The sequence below is a fragment of the Rutidosis leptorrhynchoides genome, chromosome 2 (genome assembly GCF_046630445.1).
Source record: "Rutidosis leptorrhynchoides isolate AG116_Rl617_1_P2 chromosome 2, CSIRO_AGI_Rlap_v1, whole genome shotgun sequence".
Classification (NCBI taxonomy): domain Eukaryota; kingdom Viridiplantae; phylum Streptophyta; class Magnoliopsida; order Asterales; family Asteraceae; genus Rutidosis; species Rutidosis leptorrhynchoides.
Window position 1 is genome coordinate 144027267 of NC_092334.1, and position 21135 is coordinate 144048401.

The following is a 21135-nucleotide window of genomic DNA, read 5'->3' on the forward strand; positions in this document are numbered from 1 at the left end:
AGCCACTTATCGAGCCACGAAGGGTAAGGTTTTAAAGGATGAATGGAGGGTGTTTGCAGCTCTTCCATCAGAATCTCTAGGACAAACTTTGGAGAGATATCGTTTACTGGTTGCTGAGATGGCAGATTATGGGATTGAGGTACCTGATGATAAGGCAGTCAGGGTGTTGAAAGATGGTCTTCCAGAAAAGTGGGATCATGAGATTGAGAAAATTCAAAACATGTACATAGCATCAGGTCGTACTCTAACGTTGATGGCATTTACTTCTAAGTTGATGGAGAAGGATATTCAGGTAGAAGCGAAGAGAAAGAGACTTGGTTCTGTAGTTGCTGCTGCATCCACTATTGGGACATCTTCTGGAACTCATGCTCCACTACAGACAGCTTACATCACATCCAATGCTTCTCAGATGTCTGCACCACCATCAAAGTCCGATTACTTCAATGCTAAATCACAAGCTCAGAATTCTACAATTAAGATGATTGAGGCTTCACCGATTCAACAGACTCAGACTCCTGTGTTTCAAACTGAGATAATTAAGAAGAGGTCTATCGAATCTATTCAGGAAGATATGGCATTGGCAGCTATCGTTGTTAACTCATACAATGACATGATTAGTGGTCAAGTAATTAATGGTCATCTTAAAAATAAAGACTTCGATCAAATTGATGAGGACGAGCTTGAGAGGATGGATATACTTTACTGTATGGGTAGTATTGTGAGACGTGCTAGAAAGTATTTGAAGAAAACAGGGCAAAGATCGTTGAGTTTAAATCGCGATTCGAAGTTTGGTTTTGATATGTCAAAGGTTAGGTGCTACAATTATGATGAATATGGTCACTTTAAGAAAACTTGTACGAGACCAACCAAGCCTGGTTTTCATAATCCTTTTTACAATACAACCATTTCAGTTACTCTACAACATGTGATTGTAGAGAAAGAAACTTCGGCTTCTGGTCAATCTAAGGCATTGACTACCACGTATGCAGATGAGGTGTGTGATTGGTCCATCTCGGTAGATGCAGAGAAAGCAAATGTGGTGTTTGTTGGTAAAAGTGAAGCTGAAATTGAAGAAGAAAGAATTGTTAGGAGAAATGCAGGGTGTACAGGCAAGATAATCCGAATTGCACATGTTACGTGTGCAAATGTGATGCAAGGTTGAAAAGGGCAGAAGAGCTTATGAAATTGTGTTTCAAAAAGAGGATTAAAGATCAGTTGTATGATAAGTTTCGCAATGCTAAGGACTTATCAGATCTGGAGCTTACTAATGATTAGTCTGATGAAGATGAATCTTCAGGGATGAGTTGTCATGTTGGTACTTGGTTCAGGAAAGAGTTGGAGAACTTACTAAACATTGATTTTAAGAGTGGTGATGAGAAGATTGTTACGGTTCAGAGTTCAGATAGTTCAGATAAAGGTGAGATCAAAGGAGGTTATGAGGCAGATTACTCGGATAGTACAAGCTCAGAGTCTGAATCAGAATCAGATGAAGACTCTCAGGTTGGAAGAAATGATTATGCATTCATGGCTAACATGTCCGGTAATGATAAAGTATGTAATGACTCAGTTTCTAATTGTTCTAAATGCATTGATTATGAACAGGAAATTGAGAGGCTTGAATGTGTGATCTCTAAGCTTAATGAGATACCTGTTACATGTGAAACCTGCCCTAAGCTTAGGATTGAACTTAAGAACCTAAGTGTAGAGAATCAGACTAATAAAAAGAACTATGATGATGCACTTTTCTACCTTAATAAACAGAAAGACTATGTTGATGTAATTAAGTCCTTAGAAAATCAGGTAGGTGATGTCGTGCGAGGTGTATATAAAATAGCTTATATTTTTACAGGAAATACTATCAAATACGATAAAATTTTACACAAGATATTTAATTATTTATTTACAGATGGGATATACCTAAACCTTGCTACAACACTATAGGCAGTGTACCTAATCGTACAGTAGTGTAGTTTTTAGTAAGTCCGGTTCGTTCCACAGGGAAATCTTTAAACAAAGCTTAACGCTATATTAGTTTACTTTTATAAAAATACAAATATATATATAAGTAATATTATTATTATAAAGGGGGGTTTTTACCGTTTAATGACCGGTTTGTCGATTTTAAAACTTTAGTCGCAGTTAAAACCAAATGTAAAATATTAAAAATAAATACAAGATTTAAATTAAAGCGTAAAGTAAATAACGATAATGAAATTGCAAATAATAAAAATGCGATAAAATAAACTTGCGATAATTAAAAAGTACGATAATTAAAAGTACAATTAACTACAATAATAATAAAAAATGTGATAATTAGAAGTGCAATTAAATATAAAATAAAGGAAATTAAATATGAAATAAAAGAATTATGCTTATTTAAACTTCCGTAATCATGATGTTTGACGTGTTGATTTTAGTTTTATGCCCATGGGTTAATTGTCCTTTGTCCTGGATTATTTAATATGTCCGTCTGGTTTTTGTTCATAACAGTCCATCAGTCATAAATATAAAGTGCGAGTGTCCTCGTCAAATTATCCTTATACCCGAAGTTAAATATTCCAACTAATTGGGGACTTAAACTGTAACAAGATTTTAATACTTTGTTTAATAATTACACCAGGATGTCGACTGAGTGTAACCCAAGGTTTTAATATTTTGTTATCAATTATACCAAGTGTCCTTGTACATAATTTCACCCCTGTTTTAATTATTCTAGTGGCTATGAATCCATTCCCGTGTCCGGTTAAATGAACGATTATTCGTACATATAAATACCCCGCCCATCGTGTCCGATCGAGTGTATATGGTAATTTATAGGGACGCCCAATTGTAAATCTTTATATTAACGTTAACAAACTATCATTTAGTTAAACAAATATAAAGCCCATTAATAGCCCATAGTCTAATTTCCACAAGTGTCGTTCTTTTGTCCAAACCCCAATTATGGTACAAAGCCCAATTACCCAATTTTAGTATTTAGCCCAACATCATGATTACTTTGGATTAAATAAGCATAATAATAACTTAGCTACGAGACATTAATATAAAAAGGTTGAACATAACTTACAATGATTAAAAATAGCGTAGCGTTACACGGACAGAATTTCGACTTACACCCTTACAACATTCGCTAACATATCCTTATTATTAGGATTAAAATTAAAATTAAAATTAAAATTAAAATTAAAATATAAATATATACGTTATAGATAGAGAGAATGATATATGATGGTTAAAAATGCTCAGAATTCGGTTGCTTTTATAGGGAGTTTCAAAACTTGGGGCTCCGCGACTCGTGGCATTTTTGGCCTTCAAACTCCGCGAGTCGCGGAGATTGAAAATACAGCTCACCAACTTTTGGAGTCTTTCTTGCCGACGATTTATTTATAAATATAATATATATATAATTAATATAATTAATTATATATTATATTATATTTATATACATAGTTAACTTGTAATTTTTAGTCCGTTGCGTCGAGCGTTGAGAGTTGACTCATGTCCCGGTTCCGGATTTTCGAACGTCCTTGCGTACAATTTAATATCTTGTACTTTGCGTTTTGAATCTTGTACTCTTGTAATTTCGAGACGTTTCTTGTCAATAATTGGAACCTTTTTTATTGTCTTTTGTACTTTTGAGCTTTTTGGTCGTTTGCGTTTTCAATTCGTCGAATCTGTCTTTTGTCTTCACCTTTTTTTATTTAAACGAATATCACTTGTAAATAGAACAATTGCAACTAAAAGCTTGTCTTTCTTGAGGAATAATGCTATGAAATATTTGTTCGTTTTTAGCATTATCAAATATTCTCACACTTAAGCATTGCTTGTCCTCAAGCAATATCGTCTTGAAATACTAGAATCACTTCTTTATTCTTCACACTTTGTACATCAGTGATTTCTATACGGCGGTATAAACAATGGTAGTAACGATATGGTTTACAGTCCCACATGACTATAAAAATTTAGATCCATTAAGGAAATTGGATCTTTATGAAAACATTTGATCTTTTGAAAATTAAATCTAGTTTTTACCCTAGATAAGTTTTCCGGAATAACCCTTTACCGGTGTTTGCAAAATATTTCTGTGGGTTTGGTGGGTTTCAGATTTGAAAATTTTAGCTCAAAACTTGCGGTTTTGTGTCACCCACTTGCTAACCTTGTATTTGAAAAGCAACACGTCCAGTTTACTTGTCCCGTATATTACCTTTCGGTAAACTACCGTCCGGTTGTAAAGGAAAGCGTTGAACAAGCAACTGTTAAGGCAATGTCCCCTGACATGCTTTTAATTATGGTCTATAACGTGTCGGACGCAATTACTATCCTTGGTAGGAGCAATAGTAAAGCTCACCCTTATAATTTTTCGGTCTGGCACAAGGTCTTGTCTTTGACCATGCTATGCAACCACCGTTCTTACGGTTGACACCCGATTTGGTTCAGGTGACCTAATGAATTCCAGGTGAATTCCTAGGATTTTACGTTCAATGGTAATGAACGCATTGAAAATAGGGTTTTCAGAAAACAAATCGGTTTGTAATTTTGATCAAAATATTTTCTCTTTCAAGCTCGAGTTTAGATATCATTGAATTCCATGAGTTTGAATTCTCAATCTTTAAGGTCAATCTCTAGGATTGAGTAATATCAGGCTTAAAAGCTGATTTTTAATTTTTAAGGAGATTATCCTTTCTGGGGATCTGATTCATTAGTCTTATCCAGCTAATTTGCATGGTGCCCCCCCATTTTACAAGATAAATCCTTCTCATGGTTAGGATAAATCTGACCACTTGGCGACCCTGTTTAATGCTGAGGTCCGTGGATTTCCTGCTGATTTTAGTGATGACTTTTCTAGATTTTTCGTCAACCTACAGCTGGTCTGGACGACAACTTCCTGACCTAAATCAAGAAGCGCGTGTCTTTTTCGAAAGACTTTACTTCCTTTTAATGATGGAATTGATTCATCGTGTAGATCCATCTTTCTTACAGTAAATCAGGTAAAAACTTTTTAGTTTAGTCCAAAGCAAAAGTATTTTCAGTTATTTGTACAAAAAATATGTGATATATGTTTTGAATAACTTGGTAAATTTTCCTACACTTGGCTTTTATTTTCCTTTTTATCGTCCTCTATTCCATTTTAAATGAATTTTAACATTTTGGTTTGTTTTTCAATTTATGTCCTTTCCGAGGTTACAATAATTTCGGTGTTAAAACCTAGTTTTATCGTTCATAAATATGTATAAACATGATTTTGAGTTCATTTAATTGAAAATTTTTAAAAATTTTACTAGAATTGGGTAGTCAGTATATAAGACTAGGGCTGTTCTTTATTATCAGAGAGCACTAGATTCTAATACAACTACTGCTTTACTAGTATTTTTAATGGTAACCCAGTGTTTAAAGTAAAAATTTTAAAATCCGAAAGAATTTAACCCCTTCCCACACTTAAGATCTTGTAATGCCCTCATTTGCAAGAAATCAGTAACAATTTAAATTATTGAGGGTGATTTGTGTGAAAATGATTAAATTTTTACCAAAGTTTCCAAATATATTGGCGTTTGTTTGATGAATGATAAATGGTGCACATCATTTGTTCATTCCGTCTTGTTGTTATTTCACATATATTTTGCATCTTGTCGTCAAAATTAGTTGCTTTTGCTGAACTTAATGCCAGTCTTTGAAAATGCGTTGTTTTACCCTGTTGTGTACATAAGATAAACTGCAAACATATATACATATTTTTGAAGTTTGGTATATTACCCCACATTCAAAAATTATTAAAATCTAGGAATAAAAGTTAGAAAATTATAAAAACTATTACAATATTAACATAAGTATTAAATGTATCAATATTACAAATTACAAAATAAATAAAACTAAGTAGACTAGGGATGATACTGGTACCAATAGGGGTTCCAGGCATAACTATAGGTGCTATAGAATGCTTCGGCAGGGTTATACGTAGGATATGGTGGTTGCATCTCTATAGAACAGGGAGGGAAGATGGGTTTTGGTGTAGGAATATAGTTTCGACCTATATGTTGGCAATGAGCTATGATTTGGTTCTGATGAACTTGCCAATCTTCAAATGCTCTCTGTCTAGCATTTTCGTACTCCTGTGAAGCTATAAACTTTTGCATTTCTTGCATTTCATTTCCCCCTCCTACATTACCTTGCTGTTGGTTTCTCTCAACCTGTGGATGTCTACCATGGTATTGTACTGCGGCGTTATTTCGCCTCTTCAAAACTTTCGCACCATGGTATACATTTAAACCTATAGTATCGCGGGGTTCTGGTTCTTCTACTAATAATCCCCCCCCGACTTATATCCACACCGAGATATTCAGCAATCAAAGTAATAAAAATACCACCTCCTATTATGCTATGCGGTCTCATCCCCCTAACCATAGCTGATAAATAATAACCCACACAATACGGTATACTTACAGTGCTTTGTGGGTCTCGAATACACATATGGTAAAACAAATCCTGTTCATTTACCTTTTCCTTGTTCTTACCTCTTTGTGTAATCGAATTAGCTAAAAACCTATGAATCACTCTTAATTCGGCTCTATCTATATCCAAATAAGAGTAATTTCCCCCTTTGAATCGGTGATGGTTTGTCATTTGACTCCATACACCGTGTGTATCAAAATTTTCATCTATCTTTCTACCGTTTAGTATCAACCCTCTACAATCAGCAGATGCTAACTCCTCAGGCGTATATATACGTAAAGCCTGAGCCATGTCTAGTAAAGACATGTGGCGCATCGAACATCCTAACAAAAATCTAATAAATGATCGGTCGGTTAAACTAGCTACCCGATCATTTAATTCTATACTACATAACAATTCTTCACACCATACTTTATATACAGGTCTACGCATGGTGAATAAACGTATCCAGTCATTAAAAGTAGAATTACCATACCTCTGTACAAGTAATTCCCTAATTGGCCCGGCCAATTCTACAGCTTCTAAGGGTCCCCATTCTATGATCCTCGGTACCTCAATAACCTTAGAATGAAGAGTATGCAAACCCCTTTGGTATTTTGGATAATCTATCCAAAGTCTGTCAAATCTCAGGTTCGGGTGCAACTCTTCCAAGTGCATATCAGAAAAGGTCATGACTGGATGAGGTATATCCTGCTTGTAGTAGTTATCCACCTCCTGTTGTTCCGCATTCTCAGCAGGAGCATTGCGAGCTTGAGATGAAGATTCACCCCTTTCAGTCTGCAAAACACATCAAACACAATTTTTGTGCATCCAAATATGCATTAGTGTCAGCAAAATCATCAATCAAAATAATTACAATGACATGATCAATTTATATCAAACTTAAGCTCATTTTCACATTTTTATCAAATCTTCACTTTTTCAAATAAGCATATACGAAAATGTTCACCAAGTTCATAAGCATTCAACTCAAATAACATGTCAAAATAATCATTACTAGCAATTAAACAAGTTTCAAATGGCATTATCTTTCAAAAATCAAGTTCATGAATTTTAGACTTGAAAAAGTCCACTTTAATTCTCAAAATCATGTTTAGGCTCAAAGTTTGGATCATTTAACTACCTAAACATGTTTCACTACTTAATTTAGCAACAATTCATGACAAAAATCGGCCATAACCTGTTTATATCAAAAAGCCCCAAATTTGCTCAAGAACACAAACCCTAGATTACTCAAAATTTGAAGTTTAAGGCTTCTAATCATGTTAAATAGCATCAATCTAGGTTATACAAGCATAATACATAAACAATTTAAGCATAATTACACTAAAAAGCATCAAAATCAAATTGGGGAAAAAATTGCTCAAGAACACCAAATTTCGGATTAAATGGTGTTTAGGTGTAGAAATTTACCGTTTTTCTTGAGTAATTCCTAGATAGAATCCTTCTCAACATGATTTTAGTAAAAGATTTGGTGATTAACGGTTAAAAATTGTGATTTTGGGGTGTATTTTTCGGTTTTTTTGTGCAGTTTTTCGCTGTATTTTTTTTTTCTGTTTTGGGTTGTGTGGACTGAGACTGATCGTTCAGCTCTTTATTTTTTTTTTTCTGATTTTCGGTCCTCCCGCGACTCGCGGTGTTTAAAGCTTCAAACTCCGCGAGTCGCGGAGTTTGCTTTTTTTTTTTTTTTTTTATAACATCTTATACTAATTAAAATAATTAATTAATTAATTTAAAATTTTGTTTCCCTTGTTATTTAGGACGAGGTCGTTTCGGATCGATGTCCTAGTCCGTCCTTCGACAAAATTTTAAAATTTGTCTTTTTGTAGCGATTGTTTTAAAAGCTAAGATTTTTGGGTTTTTTAATGTTTTTGGCATACTTTAATTCAATAAGATTAAAAATAATGATAATAAAAATTCTCGTCCCTCCCCTGGGTAAAGTAATTTCGGTTCAAAGACCTAGTCTTCAACTTACGACGAATTTTAAAAATCATATTTTTAACTTAATGAGATAAACTAAATTTTTGTTTTTAAATTCACACAATTTAAATATAAAATTCAAAATTAATATTAAAAATTCACACCAAACTTACAATTTAAAATGCATAAAATTAAAAATTCACACCAAACTTAATTAAAAAATTCATATTATAGATTCACACCAAACTTAATTTAAAAAAATCAAATATTTACAATTTTAAAAATATTATTTTTACAAAGTTTACAATATTAATTTAAGATTTAAATATTAATTTTAAAAACATGGTAAAAATAAAATTAAAAATCTTTTTGGCTTTTTATCCCACTTTAATCAATCAAATATTATCAAAAATATGCGCCCCTCTTTTCGGTAAAGTAATTTCGGTTCCAAGACCTAATTTAACTCATGACGAATTTTTGAAATATTTTGGGTTGATTGCTTAAAGATATTTATACCTTAAGAATAAACGTTAAATTTCGCAGTGATGTAATAAATTTTTGTATGATATCAATAATTTCGGTCGCCAAACCTAATTTTATTCAATATCAATTTAATACTTTTTAGCGAATAAATTAGCGTTTATTATCAAAAGGTTAAAAATAAAAAAAAATAAAATAAAAACTGTACAGACTTACCTGTGAAATAGATTTCTTAGTTATATGATCTATCCCATTCATAAGATAGTCGGTTTAATTGGTTTTCCATGGCTACATAGGCGTAACCTCGAGCATTCAGTGTCTTTTCTTCTAAACATATGAACGGTCCGTCTCTGCATAAAGTAACAAATTCGGTGTTTGAATAGGTTTGATTATTTGAACATTTACCTCCATGTGACCATTTTCCGCATTTGTGACATCTTTCTAGGTGTCGTGCTCTTCTTTTCGCTGCGGATTTTGATTTTCCTTTACCAAATTGTAACTTATTATCTTCGCATCTGGATTCTTTTCTAACTCCGTCCATTCTTTCTCTGATTACTGATACTAGTTCACTCGGTAGTATGTCATTATTACGTTTAGTGATCAAAGCGTGTAGCATTAGACCATGGTTTAGTTCATAGGCAGTCTTCATTTCCTAAAAAAAATAAAAATTCAGAATGGGGGGAGAAGACTAGTTCTTTAAGGTCTGCTAGGGAAAGACCATTCGGGTTCCATTTTCGAGAACTACACGAAAATAGACAATCTAACTCTAACAGAAATACATAAATCCCCTATACTTAGTTAGCTGTGGTGTCGAAATTGTGATTAACTTCGTTGTCGACTTCCATCGGACTATGTATGTAGTGTTTAACTCTGTGACCATTAACTTTAAATTCAATCCCATTTGAATTTATTAATTCTATCGTTCCGTATGGGAAAACTCTTTTGACTATGAATGGTCCAGACCATCTTGATTTCAATTTTCCAGGAAATAGCTTGAATCGTGAATTGAAAAGAAGAACTCTGTCTCCTTCTTTAAATTCTTTTAAACTTCTGATTCTTTTATCATGCCATTTCTTCGTTCTTTCTTTATAGATTAACGAATTTTCGTATGCTTCATGTCTTAATTCTTCTAATTCGTTTAGTTGACTTAATCGTAGACGTCCGGCTTCATGTAAATCAAGATTACATGTCTTCAAAGCCCAAAATGCTTTGTGTTCAATTTCTATTGGAAGATGACATGCTTTTCCATAAACAAGTCTAAAAGGTGTGGTTCCAATTGGAGTTTTGTAGGCTGTTCTAAAAGCCCAGAGTGCATCCTCCAATTTAATGGACCATTCCTTCGGATTTGATCCTACGGTTTTCTCTAGAATACGTTTTAAAGCTCGGTTAGTATTTTCAACTTGTCCACTTGTTTGTGGATGATATGCGGTGGAGATTTTTTGCGTTACTCCATATCTTTTAAGAACTTTCTCAAGTTGATTATTACAGAAATGAGTACCCCGATCACTTATTAAAGCTTTCGGTGTTCCAAACCTTGCAAAAAGATGTTTTAAAAAATTGACTACAACTCGTGCATCATTAGTTGGGAGAGCTTGTGCTTCCTCCCATTTAGATACATAATCAATGGCTACGAGTATATATAGATTATTATGAGATTTTGGAAATGGACCCATAAAGTCAATACCCCAAATGTCAAATACTTCACATACTTGGATGACATTTTATGGCATTTCATCACGTTGACTTATTTTTCCGGCCCTTTGACAAGCATCACAGGATTTGCAAAGAAGGTGTGCGTCTTTGTAAATTGTAGGCCAATAGAATCCAGCATCATAAACTTTTCTTGCTGTTAGTTGAGGCCCATAATGCCCTCCTGTTGGTCCTGTGTGACAATGGTTTAATATTTTACTAGCTTCATCTCCAAATACACATCGGCGTATTATTCCATCGGGACAACTTTTAAACAGATGTGGATCTTCCCAGAAATAGTGTTTTATATCACTGAAGAATTTCTTTCGTTTTTGGTACGATAATCCTTTTTCAAGGAATCCACAAACTAAGTAGTTTGCATAGTTTGCAAACCATGGAATTTCTTTATAATCTATCTTCAATAGATATTCATCAGGAAAGTTGTCTTGTATGGCCGATTCATTCAGAACTTCTAATTCGGGATTTTCAAGACGAGAAAGATGATCAGCGGCGAGATTTTTTGCTCCTCTTTTATCTCGGATTTCAATATCAAACTCTTGTAAGAGTAAGATCCAACGGATTAATCTTGGTTTAGCATCTTGTTTTGAAAATAGGTATCTAAGAGCAGAATGGTCGGTATAGACCACCGTTTTTGCTAGAACGAGATATGATCGAAATTTGTCAAAAGCAAAGACAATAGCAAGGAGTTCTTTCTCAGTAGTTGTATAGTTCGTTTGTGCTCCTTCCAACGTCTTACTAGCATAATATATAGGTTGAAATCGTTTTTCAATCCTTTGTCCTAAAACGGCTCCCATTGCAAAATCACTTGCATCGCACATTAGTTCAAATGGTAGATTCCAATTTGGTGTTATCATGATCGGCGCATTAGTTAGTTTTTCTTTAAGAATATTAAAAGATTTGATACACTCATCTGAAAAGATGAATGGAGCATCCTTTTCTAGGAGTTTATTCATAGGAGTGGCAATTTTAGAAAAATCTTTTATGAAACGTCGGTAAAAACCGGCATGCCCTAGAAAACTCCTAACTCCTCTAACATTGGTGGGATGTGGAAGTTTAGCAATTACATCTACTTTAGCTCTATCCACTTCAATTCCTTCTTTTGAAATTTTATGACCAAGAACGATGGCTTCTTTAACCATAAAATGGCATTTCTCCCAATTAAGTACTAGATTTGATTGTTCGCATCTAATAAGCATTCGTTCCAGATTAACTAGACATGATTCAAATGTATCACCGAAGACTGAAAAGTCATCCATGAATACTTCCATGCATTCTTCTATCATGTCATGAAAAATCGCCATCATACACCTTTGAAAGGTTGCAGGGGCGTTACAAAGTCCAAATGGCATGCGTTTGTAAGCAAAAGTACCATAAGGGCATGTGAATGTGGTTTTCTCTTGGTCTTCGGGTGCTATTGGAATTTGAAAATATCCGGAAAATCCATCTAGAAAACAATAGTAACTATTTTCGGCTAATCTTTCCAACATTTGATCTATGAAAGGTAAGGGAAAGTGATCTTTTCTGGTGGCGTCATTTAATTTTCTATAATCAATACACACACGCCATCCTGTTACAGTCCTAGTAGGAATAAGCTCATTTTTCTCATTTGTAATGACAGTCATGCCACCCTTCTTAGGCACGCATTGAACTGGGCTTACCCATGGACTATCAGAGATTGGATAAATTAAACCTGCATCTAGCAGTTTAATAATCTCTTTCTTAACTACATCTTGCATATTAGGATTTAGTCTTCGTTGGCGTTGCACATACGTTTTATGACCTTCTTCCATAAGGATTTTATGTGTGCAATACGAAGGACTTATTCCTTTAATATCATGAATCTTCCATGCAATGGCTGGTTTATGAGTTTTCAACACAGAAATGAGTTGTGATTTCTCATTTTCAGTAAGAGAAGATGATATTATTACAGGTAATTCAGATTCACCATGTAAATAAGCGTATTCCAAATGGTTTGAAAGTGGCTTTAACTCTAATTTCGGAGGTTCTTCTATCGATGATTTATATCGATATCTGTCTTCTTCTTTTAGCATTTGAATTTCTTCTGTTGTTGGTTCATATCCATTAGCTATAAGTGTAGCTAACATTTCAGCTTCATCAATTGGTTCATTACCTTCTCCTAAAGAACATTCTCCTGTTCCTTGTAATTCTGGAAATTCTTCTAATAATTCTGCATGTGCATCTATAGTTTGAATATAATAACATGTATCATCTGCAGATTGCGGTTGTTGCATTGCTCTATCAACTGAAAAGGTAACACTCTCATCCTCTATACTTAGGGTCAATTTCTTACCGAACACGTCTATCATTGCTTTAGCCGTGTTTAAGAATGGTCTTCCTAATATGAGAGGAACTTGAGAATCTTCTTCCATGTCTAAAACAACAAAATCTACTGGAAATACTAAAGTACCAACTTTAACTAGCATGTTCTCCATTATCCCTCTAGGATATTTTATTGATCTATCGGCTAGTTGTATGCTTATTCTGGTTGGTTTCAATTCTCCAAGGTCTAGTTTAGCGTATAGTGAATACGGCATTAGATTTATACTAGCACCTAAGTCTGCCAATGCTTCTATTGAACTAAGACTACCCAGAAAACATGGAATTGTGAAACTTCCTGGATCAGATAATTTTTCTGATATCTTATTCAACAGTACTGCTGAACAATTAGCATTCATAGTAACAGCCGAGAGTTCTTCCATTTTCTTTCTATTTGAGATTAGATCTTTCAAGAATTTAGCATATCTAGGCATTCCTGAAATCACATCAATGAAAGGAAGATTTACATTTATCTGTTTAAACATATCCAAGAATTTGGATTGCTCGGCTTCAAGTTTCTCTTTCTTCATTTTACTCGGGTAAGGAAGTGGTGGTTGGTATGGTTTAACATAAGGTTTATCCTTAGCTGTGTTATCTTCATTAACCTTTTCAACTACCGGTTCTTTTTCCTTATCTTGATCAGGTTGTGGTTCTTGTGGAGTAGGAATAGCTTCATCAGAAATTACAGGTATTTCAGGTGGTTTAAGTGTTGTACCACTTCTTGTGGTAATGGCTTTAGCTGTTTCATTCCGGGGGTTAGCATTTGTATCACTAGGTAGACTTCCCGGTTTTCTTTCACCTATTAACCTTGCTAGGTTACTTACTTCTTGTTCCAGATTTTGAATAGAAGCTTGTTGATTTCTAAATGCTTGAGCATTTTGTTCATTAGTTTGTTTTTGAGATGTGAAAAACTGCGTTTGAGTTTCAACTAGCTTCGTCATCATATCTTCTAAATTCGGCTTTTTATCATCGGTTTGTTGTGGTGGTTTGTTTTGAAAATTAGGTCTTTGCTGATTATAAGTATTATTGGATACTTGTTGATTGCTAGGACCTTGTTGGTTGTTGTATGGAATATTTCTGTTATAATTTTGGTTTTGATTGTAAATTGGTCTTGGCGGTTGATAATTATTCTGATAATTATTTCCAGGCCTTTGGTTTATGTATGAAATATTCTCTCTTTGTTCTATTGTTAATTCAATACTGAGACAATCTTTTGTCAAATGTGGTCCTCCACACTGCTCACAACTAATTCGTATTGAGTGAATATCCTTAGTCATCTTTTCCATTCGTCTCTCCACAGCATCTATCTTTGCGGAAATGGAATCTAAGTCATGGCTAGAATCGGCTCTAGCTGCTTTAGATGATCTAATGATATCTTTTTCTTGGTGCCACTCATGTGAGTGGGAAGCAGTGTTATCAATAATTTTGTAAGCATCAGTTTCGGTTTTCTTCATAATAGAACCACCAGCTGCTATATCTATGTCTTTTCTTGTAGTGATGTTGCATCCTTGGTAGAATATTTGTACTATTTGACAGGTGTCTAAGCCATGTTGCAGACATCCTCTTAATAACTTTCCATATCTAGTCCACGCCTCATATAGAGTTTCATTTGGTTTCTGTGTAAATGTAACAATTTCTGCTTGAAGTCTTACGGCTTTAGATGCAGGAAAGAATTGTTTAAGAAATTTTCCAACTAAAACGTCCCATGTATCAATCGCCCCTTCAGGTAACGATTCCAACCAATCTTTGGCTTCTCCCTTTAAAGTCCAGGGAAATAACATGAGATATATCTGTTCATCCTCCACTTCTCGGATTTTAAATAGTGTGCAGATCCTATTAAAGGTACGTAGATGTTCATTTGGATCTTCCTTCGGCGCACCACTAAATTGGCATTGATTAGTCACCATGTGTAGAATTTGTCCTTTGATTTCATAATCTGGCGCATTAATGTCTGGATGAGTAATTGCGTGACCTTGGCCAGTGCGTTTAGCTCTCATTCGGTTTTCCATACTTAAAGGTTCCAGATTCTCCATAATTGAATTTGTTGAATCGGAATCACTAGAGGATTCTGATTTAATGGTTCGTTCCTCAACAATCTCTGTTTGAATGATTGGTGGTTCCGAAGGAAAGTTTAGTGGTTCAGGATCTACGAATCGTTCCTGAATATTCTCCGGATTCTCAATTGTGAGGTCGGGTTCAAAAAATGGATTATCGGAAATTTGAACTGAAGTACTTGGTCGACTGGATGACGATTCTAAAGAAAAATCAACGGCAGTAATATTTGCTAAATGTCTTGATCTATTTACAGGTGGTGAACGTACAAAAGGTGGTGAACGTCTTGCTCGGTGCATTCACTGAATATCCTATTAGTTTTAAAAAAAGAAAGAAAAATTATAATAAGTTATCCAATCAATAGACTTTTCTGATTTTGCCCACGTTTCGAATAGCCAAAAGATGCAGCAGAGGGGCAGGATTCGTTTGGTCTCAATATAATTGAGGACTGTTTGGCTCCAATAACCCGGTCCACGTACAAATCCAACTATTACTACGAACCAGAAAATTTTGATGTCTATCAATTTAACCACTTAAAACAAATTTTCGTAATTTTAAGAAATTTAGATAAGAAGTAGAATAAAAATCTATGTCCTAAAACTAGAATAGCGAGAAATAAGAAAGAAAAAGAGTTCGTCAAAAAAGGTCGAAAAAGAAAAATGGTTGAAAAATAAAAGGTGACGGAAAAATTAAAGAAACTTATAAAACTTAAAAATACTTGACTAACCTAACCTTATTACTACAACTAACTTAAAATTATAATCGCAAATTGAGATTACTAATTGGAATGATAATTGATACATAGGTAAAAGTCGTCTAAAAATATTAAAGCTTACAGGAAAACTAAATCCCAAATGGAAATAACTTAAAAAGAAACTAAAACTTAAAAAGGCGTCGCAAAATTCTAAAGCACCTAAATCTTAGTCTAAAGAAAAAGCACTTAAGGAATTCTACGGCAAAGCCTAAAAATCTAGAAGTAAAAATAACTATGGCAAAAACTAAGTTTAAAACTAAATATGAGCTAAAAATACAAATTTTACGTTAAAACGATTGAAAATGGACAAAATATAAAAATATACAAAAAGTTGTAAAAAGTACAATTTTTATAAAAATATTATTTTTATATTATTTATTTATTAAAACTACTAATTTTACAATTTAATTAAACTAATTTAACTAAAATATAAATTAAATAACTTAAAATAAAACTAATTATAATAATAATAATAATTAGGGTTAATAATAATTATAATAATTAATTACCCCGTAATAAATGCAATTTAGGGTTTCTGTCGCGTGTCAGAAAAGCTCTGCGAGTTGCGGTATTTAAAGCAGTAAACCCCGCGAGTCGCGGGGTTCAGAAATTCAACTGACAGGTTTTTAAAATTCGACGCGTTTTTCTTTATTTATTTATTTTTATTTTTTATTTTCTGTTTTAAATTTTTCTGTTTTATAATCTAAAATTTATATATAATAAAAACTTATATTTAAAAATAAAAATAGAATTACTTTATAATTTTATAAATAAAAATCGTAAAACTAGATTTATATATATATTTTATTTTTTTCAGTTTTTATATTTATAAAATATATTTATAAAATAAATTAAATAAAACTTATATTTTTACAAACTAAAAAAACTTTATAAAACTTAAATATTTATCAAACTCCTAAAAATATTTATATTTTTGTTTTTCTTTTTATATTTTCGAATATTTAAAACGTATTTTTATAAAAACGAATTTTAATAAAAGTAAACTAAAAATCTTTTTTTTATTAGCGTTGCGCTTCCGGCTTTTAAGAGATTCCCCGGCAGCGGCGCCAAAAATAACTTGATGTCGTGCGAGGTGTATATAAAATAGCTTATATTTTTACAGGAAATACTATCAAATACGATAAAATTTTACACAAGATATTTAATTATTTATTTACAGATGGGATATACCTAAACCTTGCTACAACACTATAGGCAGTGTACCTAATCGTACAGTAGTGTAGTTTTTAGTAAGTCCGGTTCGTTCCACAGGGAAATCTTTAAACAAAGCTTAACGCTATATTAGTTTACTTTTATAAAAATACAAATATATATAAGTAATATTATTATTATAAAGGGGGGTTTTTACCGTTTAATGACCGGTTTGTCGATTTTAAAACTTTAGTCGCAGTTAAAACCAAATGTAAAATATTAAAAATAAATACAAGATTTAAATTAAAGCGTAAAGTAAATAACGATAATGAAATTGCAAATAATAAAAATGCGATAAAATAAACTTGCGATAATTAAAAAGTACGATAATTAAAAGTGCAATTAACTACAATAATAATAAAAAATGTGATAATTAGAAGTGCAATTAAATATAAAATAAAGGAAATTAAATATGAAATAAAAGAATTATGCTTATTTAAACTTCCGTAATCATGATGTTTGACGTGTTGATTTTAGTTTTATGCCCATGGGTTAATTGTCCTTTTTCCTGGATTATTTAATATGTCCGTCTGGTTTTTGTTCATAACAGTCCATCAGTCATAAATATAAAGTGCGAGTGTCCTCGTCAAATTATCCTTATACCCGAAGTTAAATATTCCAACTAATTGGGGACTTAAACTGTAACAAGATTTTAATACTTTGTTTAATAATTACACCAGGATGTCGACTGAGTGTAACCCAAGGTTTTAATATTTTGTTATCAATTATACCAAGTGTCCTTGTACATAATTTCACCCCTGTTTTAATTATTCTAGTGGCTATTAATCCATTCCCGTGTCCGGTTAAATGAACGATTATTCGTACATATAAATACCTCGCCCATCGTGTCCGATCGAGTGTATATGGTAATTTATAGGGACACCCAATTGTAAATCTTTATATTAACATTAACAAACTATCATTTAGTTAAACAAATATAAAGCCCATTAATAGCCTATAGTCTAATTTCCACAAGTGTCGTTCTTTTGTCCAAACCCCAATTATGGTACAAAGCCCAATTACCCAATTTTAGTATTTAGCCCAACATCATGATTACTTTGGATTAAATAAGCATAATAATAACTTAGCTACGAGACATTAATATAAAAAGGTTGAACATAACTTACAATGATTAAAAATAGCGTAGCGTTACACGGACAGAATTTCGACTTACACCCTTACAACATTCGCTAACATACCCTTATTATTAGGATTAAAATTAAAATTAAAATTAAAATTAAAATTAAAATATAAATATAAATATATACGTTATAGATAGAGAGAATGATATATGATGGTTAAAAATGCTAAGAATTTGGTTGCTTTTATAGGGAGTTTCAAAACTTGGGGCTCCGCGACTCGCGGCATTTTTGGCCTTCAAACTCCGCGAGTCGCGGAGATTGAAAATACAGCTCACCAGCTTTTGGAGTCTTTCTTGCCGACGATTTATTTATAAATATAATATATATATAATTAATATAATTAATTATATATTATATTATATTTATATACATAGTTAACTTGTAATTTTTAGTCCGTTGCGTCGAGCGTTGAGAGTTGACTCATGTCCCGGTTCCGGATTTTCGAACGTCCTTGCGTACAATTTAATATCTTGTACTTTGCGTTTTGAATCTTGTACTCTTGTAATTTCGAGACGTTTCTTGTCAATAATTGGAACCTTTTTTATTGTCTTTTGTACTTTTGAGCTTTTTGGTCGTTTGCGTCTTCAATTCGTCGAATCTGTCTTTTGTCTTCACCTTTTTTTATTTAAACGAATATCACTTGTAAATAGAACAATTGCAAGTAAAAGCTTGTCTTTCTTGAGGAATAATGCTATGAAATATATGTTCGTTTTTAGCATTATCAGTAGGTCACTTAAAATCAACTATTATAGATGATGAAAAAGTGATTACGATGTATTTGGGTCAGATAGAAACCCTAAAGGCAGAAAAGGATTCATTTAAGCTAAAATATGAGTCTGAGAAAGCTAGGATTGATAATTGGCAAAGAATGTCTTATGTGACTCAGACTTTTAGTCATCCTAAGAATCAAGGGTTAGGTTATGATCAGGTTGCCCCACCACTTATGGGTGAGTACGTTAATAAACCTGTTGAAAAGTGTAAGGATCCGGTTGTAGAACCAGCATATGGTAATGAAATGTCCCGTTCTTATTGATTAAAAACGTTCCATATTAATTGATTTCGTTGCGAGGTTTTGACCTCTATATGAGACATTTTTCAAAGACTGCATTCATTTTAAAACAAACCATAACCTTTATTTCATCAATAAAGGTTTAAAAAGCTTTACGTAGATTATCAAATAATGATAATCTAAAATATCCTGTTTACACACGACCATTACATAATGGTTTACAATACAAATATGTTACAGCAAAATAAGTTTCTTGAATGCAGTTTTTACACAATCTCATACAAGAATGGACTCCAAATCTCGTCCTTATTTAAGTATGCGACAGTGGAAGCTCTTAATAATCACCTGAGAATAAACATGCTTAAAACGTCAACAAAAATGTTGGTGAGTTATAGGTTTAACCTATATATATCAAATCATAATAATAGACCACAAGATTTAATATTTCAATACACATCCCATACATAGAGATAAAAATCATTCATATGGTGAACACCTGGTAACCGACATTAACAAGATGCATATATAAGAATATCCCCATCATTCCGGGCCACCCTTCGGATATGATATAAATTTTGAAGTACTAAAGCATCAGGTACTTTGGATGGGGTTTGTTAAGCCCAATAGATCTATCTTTAGGATTCGCGTCAATTAGGGTGTCTGTTCCCTAATTCTTAGATTACCAGACTTAATAAAAAGGGGCATATTCGATTTCGATAATTCAACCATAGAATGTAGTTTCACGTACTTGTGTCTATTTTGTAAATCATTTATAAAACCTGCATGTATTCTCATCCCAAAAATATTAGATTTTAAAAGTGGGACTATAACTCACTTTCACAGATTTTTACTTCGTCGGGAAGTAAGACTTGGCCACTGGTTGATTCACGAACCTATAACAATATATACATATATATCAAAGTATGTTCAAAATATATTTACAACACTTTTAATATATTTTGATGTTTTAAGTTTATTAAGTCAGCTGTCCTCGTTAGTAACCTACAACTAGTTGTCCACAGTTAGATGTACAGAAATAAATCGATAAATATTATCTTGAATCAATCCACGACCCAGTGTATACGTATCTCAGTATTGATCACAACTCAAACTATATATATTTTGGAATCAACCTCAACCCTGTATAGCTAACTCCAACATTCACATATAGAGTGTCTATGGTTGTTCCCAAATATATATAGATGTGTCGACATGATAGGTCGAAACATTGTATACATGTCTATGGAATCTCAAGATTACATAATATACAATACAAGTTGATTAAGTTATGGTTGGAATAGATTTGTTACCAATTTTCACGTAGCTAAAATGAGAAAAATTATCCAATCTTGTTTTACCCATAACTTCTTCATTTTAAATCCGTTTTGAGTGAATCAAATTGCTATGGTTTCATATTGAATCCTATTTTATGAATCTAAACAGAAAAAGTATAGGTTTATAGTCGGAAAAATAAGTTACAAGTCGTTTTTGTAAAGGTAGTCATTTCAGTCGAAAGAACGACGTCTAGATGACCATTTTAGAAAACATACTTCCACTTTGAGTTTAACCATAATTTTTGGATATAGTTTCATGTTCATAATAAAAATCATTTTCTCAGAATAACAACTTTTAAATCAAAGTTTATCATAGTTTTTAATTAACTAACCCAAAACAGCCCGCGGTGTTACTACGACGGCGTAAATCCGGTTTTACGGTGTTTTTCGTATTTCCAGGTTTTAAATCATTAAGTTAGCATATCATATAGATATAGAACATGTGTTTAGTTTATTTTAAAAGTCAAGTTAGAAGGATTAACTTTTGTTTGCGAACAAGTTTAGAATTAACTAAACTATGTTCTAGTGATTACAAGTTTAAACCTTCGAATAAGATAGCTTTATATGTATGAATCGAATGATGTTATGAACATCATTACTACCTTAAGTTCCTTGGATAAACCTACTGGAAAAGAGAAAAATGGATCTAGCTTCAATGGATCCTTGGATGGCTCGAAGTTCTTGAAGCAGAATCATGACACGAAAACAAGTTCAAGTAAGATCATCACTTAAAATAAG